Source organism: Oratosquilla oratoria, unplaced genomic scaffold (genome assembly GCF_046742065.1).
Source record: "Oratosquilla oratoria isolate Oo_2021 unplaced genomic scaffold, ASM4674206v1 SCAFFOLD47, whole genome shotgun sequence".
In the NCBI taxonomy this organism is placed as follows: domain Eukaryota; kingdom Metazoa; phylum Arthropoda; class Malacostraca; order Stomatopoda; family Squillidae; genus Oratosquilla; species Oratosquilla oratoria.
The window spans coordinates 2,388,506-2,397,373 of record NW_027467711.1 but is presented as its reverse complement, the minus strand read 5'-3'; positions in this window follow the sequence as shown (position 1 = coordinate 2,397,373).

Below are 8,868 nucleotides of genomic sequence, written 5' to 3'. Positions count from 1 at the left end.
AAAAATGATAAAATACATTACAATGCCAATTACAGTAAAAAAAAAAAAAAAAAAATTACAATTTTGAACATAAAACAAACGAAGAAAAAGTGACCATAGGTGACACATAGTAAACAACAACAGGACAAAGAGTAAATAGAAGTGCACCAAATGTCCGCACTGAAGAATCAGGAACAAACGACTAAATTAAAAAAAAAAAAAAAAAAAAAAAAAAAAATGCACTACAAAATACAAATAGAAATAAAATGCATGGCTGTGAACAAAAACAAAAGTAGCAAAAAGACTCTAGCGTGACACAACGTGAATACTTCAGAACATACAATAAGGACCAAATGTCCGCAACGAAATGTCAGGGGGGGGGGTAAACGGCTAAATTACAACCAAACAAATAAAACTAAACAAAATACAAAGAGTAAATGGCAGTGTGACAAAAAACATCAAAACGAAACCCAAAAGTAAAGGCAGAACATAATTCAAAGACGTAAAAGAAAGAAGGTGGACCAAATGTCCGCCGAAGTAGGAAGTGGTGGACAAGCGGAAAAGGGGGGCTCAATAACAAATGACTACAATACAAGCAGACAAATAAAAAGCAAAGAAGAATGAACGTAGAAAAAGGGAAGCAAACTACAAATGTAAAGTCACGGGAAGGGTGGGGGGAGTCGAAGAGGTGCATTGGGAGATCGCTTACGAGAAAGGAAGTCAGCCAAAAGCCATTTTTGTTTTTTTTTTGTTTTTTTTTTGTTTTTTGTTTTAATTTAGTCGTTTGTTCCTGATTCTTCAGTGCGGACATTTGGTGCACTTCTATTTACTCTTTGTCCTGTTGTTGTTTACTATGTGTCACCTATGGTCACTTTTTCTTCGTTTGTTTTATGTTCAAAATTGTAATTTTTATTTTTTATTTCTATTTTTTATTTTACTGTAATTGGCATTGTAATGTATTTTATTATTTCTATTGTATGTTATTTTATTTTATTTTATTATTGTATTGTATGCGTTGTACAATTGACTGATAGGGTGAACCTTTCCCAGGTTTACCATCTCAGCGATTCATAAGGAGTTCACATTCTTGTAACTGTTATACCCCCTGTAGACGATTCCTGGACGGGAATCGAAACGTCGGGCAAATAAACCCTTCAATTGAATCTGGTGTTTGCTGTTTTCCAATATATATATATATATATATATATATATATTACAGGTGAAAAATGTAATCACACATTTGTCAATAACGTAGAAACCACTATTGGAATGGAAAAGACTGGAAACGGGGAATCTATATATTTCGATTGCAAACTGCAATCCTCTTCAGTAGATACAATTAAGAGAGGGCGTGCTGTTTAAGTAGCACCCTTAACAAAAGAAAGGGGAACTTGGGAAGATGTCTCTACCCTCGGCTAACTCCGTATGTGAGGTCAGGAGGCAAATGAGCTTTCAATAAGTTGGAGATGAAGAGTCCGGACATTATGTCCAGGGACCATTGCCCCTTTGAAATATTCATGTTGGGCTGATATTCAATGATTGTAGATTCTACCATTTTTCTCCTGAACTCATATTTGGATTTATAAATAAGCTCAGCTTTGTCCCAATCTAAACAATGTTTAAATTGCTTAACATGTTGGAACACAGCTGAGCTCTCTTGTGCATATTTAATGGAACGTTTATGTTCAATCATTCTGGTATTCAAATCCCTTCCAGTATGTCCGATGTAAACTAAGTCACAACCTTTACATGGAATCGAATAATCCCCTTGGCTCTGCTCTTCTTTTAATTTTTGATAGACATTTACCACTTTTTTATTAATGGTGTTAGGGTAATAATTAATCAAATTTAAATTGTCTTTGGGAAGAAACTTGGTCGAGGGAATGAATGATTCAGAAAAGGGAACGATTAAAGAGCTCTTGCCCAATGAAAAATTAGAGGAACTGGGGGTGGTGTTGAAAAAATTGGATCTCGCTCGGCTGAGGGCTTTGACCAAGAACCAATCCGGGTAAGCTAAATTACTAAGTTGCTACTTCAACAGCACGCCCTCTCTTAATTGTATCTACTGAAGAGGATTACAGTTTGCAATCGAAATATATAGATTCCCCGTTTCCAGTCTTTTCCACTCCAACAGTGGTTTCTACGTTATTGACAAATGTGTGATTACATTTTTCACCTGTAACATTACTACCACGATGGAGGCATTCTCTTCACTCAAGCGACTTTTCCACCGCTTCCCTGTGCTCAAGTCACCTTACAGACAATTTGAATCAGCGTTGATCATCAGCAGGAAATAGAAGAACCAAAATCTTTTGCTAAGTAAGTGCTTAGCGGAACAAGTGTGCCCAAAATCGTTTGGTTTTCACAAGCATAAACAATTAGGGTACAGTTTTCCGTCCTACATTAGTGATTTCCTTCTGGAACGGATTCAACTGACGTCCCTGGACATAGAGGATGCACATCTACGTTCACGCACGGCTTCCAGGAATCTTTTGCTACTTTGCCCTTATGAAGGAGTGTTCCGGTTCCTTCAAAAATGTGCCCACCAACAAGCCAATGACATAAGTGAACATCATAAAGGTATTTTAAACAAAAAACTTATTAGACTTTGTAATAACAGTGTATGGTCAAAGTATGCCATTTTAGACAATGTTGTTAATCTTTCGAGTGTTGTTTTCACAAAATCACAACTAGAAGTCTTAGGCCTTGGTTTGAATTTTACCCTCAAACCAGAGAAGCATCATGCTATGGACTTTCTCGTAGCTTTTGATAAGTTCCTAGCTAATAACAACTATGACAAAAATTTATTATGTTTAAAAGGGGCTCTTTTGCAAGGCATTGCAGATTGTTTTGATAAAAGAAATGGACTTCCCATTAGGTATCAAAATAGTTTGGAAGCAATCAGGAGCATGGATAACATTATTATTACAAAGGCAGACAAGGGTAGTAAAATAGTTATTCTTGACCATGACAGTTACGTAGATAAAGCCATGGCCCTTCTAAATGACACGGATACATATGAGCAACTTAGTAAAAATCCACTTAAAAACATGTCTGCCACTTTCAACAAAGAAGTTCGTAACATCACTAAAGACGAAGAGGTATTGAAACTCAAAGTGATTAATCCTAAGTTGCCTTTGTTCTATGGCCTTCCAAAATTGCATAAAACTGATATTCCCCTCAGACCTATCATCTCCAACCGGAGATCCTGTACCAGCAAGCTTTCTAAATGGTTAGCAAACCTTTTATCCCCGTTTGTTGGTACTTTCTCCGATTCTCATTTAAAACACTCATAGGATTTCATCTCAAAATAATTTAAAAAAAAAGTTAATTTTTCTAGTAGAAAAATGCTTAGCCTGGATGTAATTTCTCTTTTCACACATGTCTGTATTGATGACGTTCTATCCTTCCTGGAAACTAAGCTACAACCATTTCAGGACAAATTCCCACTCCCCGTTTCAAAAATTATTGCGCTTATTCGCCTGTGTGTCACATCAAATGTTTTTTCCTTTCAGAATTCTTTTTTCAGACAAAAATTTGGTTGTAGCATGGGTTCAAATCTCTCTCCTGTATTGGCCAATCTGTACATGGAATACTTTGAGTCTGTTCTTCTGCCCACCATTAAACCCGCAGACATGGTTTGGTTTAGATACGTAGATGACATTTTCACTCTTTGGGATGAAAATTGGGGTTCATTCGATAACTTCTTTGCTAATTTAAATTTGTTAGCCTCCAACATTAAGTATAAAGTTGAATGGGAAGAACAAGATAAGATACCCTTTTTAGATGTTCTCATTATTCGTGACGGAGACATGCTTGCTTTTACCGTCTATAGAAAAGAAACCCATTCTGGTAGTTATCTTCATTTTTTCAGCAGTCACCCAGACAAAGTAAAAAGTAGCGTCGCTTCAGGATTATTCCTTCGAGCTCTTAGATTTTGCAGCCCCCAGTTTCTTGAAGGAGAATTAAACATTATAAAATCTCAACTTAGTAATTTAGCTTACCCGGATTGGTTCTTGGTCAAAGCCCTCAGCCGAGCGAGATCCAATTTTTTCAACACCACCCCCACTTCCTCTAATTTTTCATTGGGCAAGAGCTCTTTAATCGTTCCCTTTTCTGAATCATTCATTCCCTCGACCAAGTTTCTTCCCAAAGACAATTTAAATTTGATTAATTATTACCCTAACACCATTAATAAAAAAGTGGTAAATGTCTATCAAAGATTAAAAGAAGAGCAGAACCAAGGGGATTATTCGATTCCATGTAAAGGTTGTGACTTAGTTTACATCGGACATACTGGAAGGAATTTGAATACCAGAATGATTGAACATAAACGTTCCATTAAATATGCACAAGAGAGCTCAGCTGTGTTCCAACATGTTAAGCAATTTAAACATTGTTTAGATTAGGACAAAGCTGAGCTTATTTATAAATCCAAATATGAGTTCAGGAGAAAAATGGTAGAATCTACAATCATTGAATATCAGCCCAACATGAATATTTCAAAGGGGCAATGGTCCCTGGACATAATGTCCGGACTCTTCATCTCCAACTTATTGAAAGCTCATTTGCCTCCTGACCTCACATACGGAGTGAGCCGAGAGTAGAGACATCTTCCCATGTTCCCCTTTCTTTTGTTAAGGATGCTACTTAAACAGCACGCCCTCTCTTAAATGTATCTACTGAAGAGGATTGCAGTTTGCAATCGAAATATATAGATTCCCCGTTTCCAGTCTTTTCCACTCCAACAGTGGTTTCTACGTTATATATATATATATATATATATATATATATATATATATATATATATATATATATATATATGTGTATATAAATATAAATATATAGATATATATATATACATACATATATACATATATATATATATATATATATATATATATATATATATAATGTATATATATGTATGTATTGATGAAAGAATATTAGGATGGTTTGGACACATGGAAAGAATGAGTGAAGAAAGACTAGTAAAAGAGGTATGGAAGGCAGATGTGGAGGGAGTGAACATGAGGGGACGTCCTAGGATGAGGTGGATGGATGGGGTGAAGGGGGCTTTGGGGAAGAGGGGAATGTCTGTTGAGGAAGGAAGGGAGAGGACGGAAGACAGAGGTGAGTGGAGAATGGTTGTATATGGATGACGTTGTGATTGCACGAGGAGGAATGGGTGGGGGGGTGGGGGGTGGGGTAGTATGTGTGAGTAAATTTTGACGCAGCCCGAAGGGATTTCTCCCCGTCCTCTCCTTATATGCAAGAGGGGACGGAGAGGGGGGGTCGCCGATTAAATGAAGCGGCCTTGCTGTGGATGTGCTCTGTCTTCCGACACTGCTTCTGACCCAGGGCGGTAGGCAAGGTGCAGGGATGACCCGTCATCCAGGAGGTGCTCAGATGAGAGGGAGGGTGGGATGGGTGTGGAGTGTATTTAGGGATGAAATGGGTGGGAGTGTTTTTATGCCTTTCCATTTTTGGCTACCTTCCTTGAAAGGGGGAAAAAGCCTTGGTATATGTATGTATGTATGTATGTATACATGGATATTAGAAATTCTATTATGGAATTTTCTCTGAATAAGCATATTTGAATTTTGAAAGCAGGCAAGTCCCAATGTTTAGGAAAGTATGTAGTAAATGTTACCTGCATAAAGTCTTTAGTGGATATAATTGAATATCTCACATATCGGAAACGTTTCTACTTCAGAATGACACACACACACACACACACACAAACAAACACACGCACACACACACACAGACACACACACACACACACACACACACACACACACACACACACACACACACACACACACACACACACACACACACATACACACATACACACACGCACGCACACACACACACACACACACACACACACACACACACACACGGACACACACACACACACACATAAACGCACGCACACACACACACAAACACACACACACACACACACACTTCAGCGAATGGACGGCTTGGATAACGTTCTGAAGAAAAGTGAAGTCTGTGGATCCCAACGCAAAGAGAAGTGCCTAGTGTTTTTGCAGGGTGGGGGGGAAATTGCTCGTGGAGTAGTGGGAACGTAGGGAAAGAGGAAAAAGGGAGGGATTACTGAGGGAAATGGAAGGAAATGAGGAGGGAGTAGACTTTGCCCAGCCAGACAAGCGGAAGGTAAACAAGAGACTGAGCGAGGATCAAATGTCTAATAAAAATGTAAAGATTAGAAGTATAGAGAGGAGTAATACAGAAGAAAGTGACGAGAATATGTTCCAGGGATTTAAAGAGGGTGGGGGGGACACAACCCCCCCCCCCGACTGATAAGACTAGAGGAGAGAGTTGATAAGGTGATCGAGGACTTGGAACGTAAGTTAGGTAATGTAGACTCCATTTTCCAGAGAATTGAAAGGTTGGAACAACTAGAGAAGGCTAACAGAAGCTTAACTGAAGAAATAGAGGACCTAAAAAGACAGTTAAGAAATGTAAAGGAGGAGAATGAGAAATTGAAGAAGAATAGTAATGAAAATAGAGAGAAAATAGCTACAGAAGCTAAAAAATGGAGAATAACTCAAGAAGGGAATAAGGTTTCATTCACTGACATAGTCAAACAGCAATTGAAAGAACATAATGAAGACTCAGTTATTAAAGTGATGAGACAGAAGGAGAATATAGTAAGAGAATTAGCTGACAAAAAGAAATGTATAATTATATTAGGAATGGAAGAGAAACATAACCCGGATAGAACCGCAAGAATCAAGGAGGAAAATGAAAGAGTAAGCAGTTTATTAAAATTAGTCCAGGAAGATGAACCAGAAATTATAAAGGAAATTGAGGAAAAATTCAGACTCGGAAAATATAGTACAGATAAGACCAGACCAATTAAGATTAAATTCAGGTCACAAACAACGGCAGAGAAAATTCTATCCAAGACAGGGAAACTAGCAACAAATGAGCAATATAAAAAGGTATGGATAAAAAGAGAAATGAATAAGGAGGAAAGAGAGGCAGAAAAGCAGAAAAGAATTGAAGCTAAGGCAAAAAACGAGGAAAGAACGGAGTCAGAGAAAGAGAGATTCTATTGGAGAGTAGTGAACATGAAAATAAAGCAGTTCGACATACTAAAGAAAAACATAAGGGAAACAGAGAACACAATGGAAGTGGCAGAAAACTAAGAGTGTCTTACACAAATATAGATGGATTGATAACAGGATTGAATGAACTGAATGATTATTTGAAAGAAAAAGAACCGGACATAATGGGAATTGTAGAAACAAAATTAAAAGGCCCACTACCACCCAACAGTGTAGGACATGATACATACAATTATTGGATTAGAAACAGAGAGAAAAAACAAGGGGGTGGAGTTATGTTCCTGACTAAGAAGGATATAAACGTGAAAGGTGTCATATATGGAAAGAATACAGTAGAGATGATTATGATAGAAGTGGAGGACCGAGATAAGAAGAGCAGAAAATTTGTGATCAATTATGTGCCTCCGAAAACAGCCTCATGGGAGGAGAGTGAACATAAAAGTATGTTAGAGGACACAAAGATAGCATTAACTAAAATAATGGAAGACGGAGGAAGAATAGTTATGATGGGCGACTTTAATTGCAAAGAAATCTGCTGGGAAGAAATGACAGTAAAGAGTGGTGATGACTCATGGGGAAATGCTCTACTTGAGATGATTACTGACCATTCAATGACACAATGGATACAAGAGAACACTAGGTATAGAAATGAAGAAGAACCATCGAGGCTAGACTTAATAATTACATCTGAACCTAGAATAGTGGACAAGATTGAATATAAAACACCAATAGGTAAAAGTGACCACATATTGATTGAACTGGAACTTAATGAAGAAAAATATATGAAAAGAAATGAACAATATAGAAAAGGAAGAATGATGTATGAAAAAACAAAATTTGATAAAATAAGAGAATTCTTCCAACAAGAAAACTGGGAAGAAATATACAAAGAAGAAACATCAGTGGAAGAGAAATGGAATATTTTGACAAAAATTTACAAAAAAGGAGTGGAAAAGTATGTCCCAAGACAAAAACAAGAAAAAGAATATGTAAAATGCTGGTACAACAAAAGTTGTAGGGAGTTAAAAGACAAAAGAGACAAAGCCTGGACCAGATGGAAAAAAGACAGAAGACCTGAAAAATGGAAAATATATACTGGTTATAGAAATGAATATGTACAAAAGTGCAGAGAGGAAAAAAGAAAATATGAAAAAGATGTTATAGAAAAGTGTAAAGATCAACCAAAACTATTCTACAGATTTGTAAACAATAAACTGAAAAACAAACAAGACTTGGAGAAATTAAGACAAGGAGGAGTTGAATACACTGAGGAAATGGAAATGGCAGAAATTATGAACAAGCATTTTAAATCAGTGTTTACAAGGGAAAATATACAACCTGAAGAGATTGAGTGGAAGGAAAAAGTCCCCCCTATGGAAGAAATAGAAGTAACAAAGAATGAAATATTGACACACTTGGGTAATTTTGATGTCAGAAAATCGCATGGGCCAGATGAAATAGCAAACTGGATTCTGAAAGAATGCAGGAATGAACTGGCAGACAAAATACATAGCATAATAAGCAGTTCCTTAAAAGAAGGAAAAGTTCCAGAAGATTGGAAAAAAGCAAATATAGTACCTATATATAAAGGAGGAAATAAAGAAGAACCTACCAACTATAGACCAGTCTCTCTAACAAGTACAATAGCAAAAATATGTGAAAGAATTATCAAAAGTAGATGGGTAAAATACTTGGAAAAAAACAACGTACTAAATCCAAGGCAATTTGGATTCAGACAAGGACGATCATGCGTCACCAATTTAATATGTTTCTATTCAAGGCT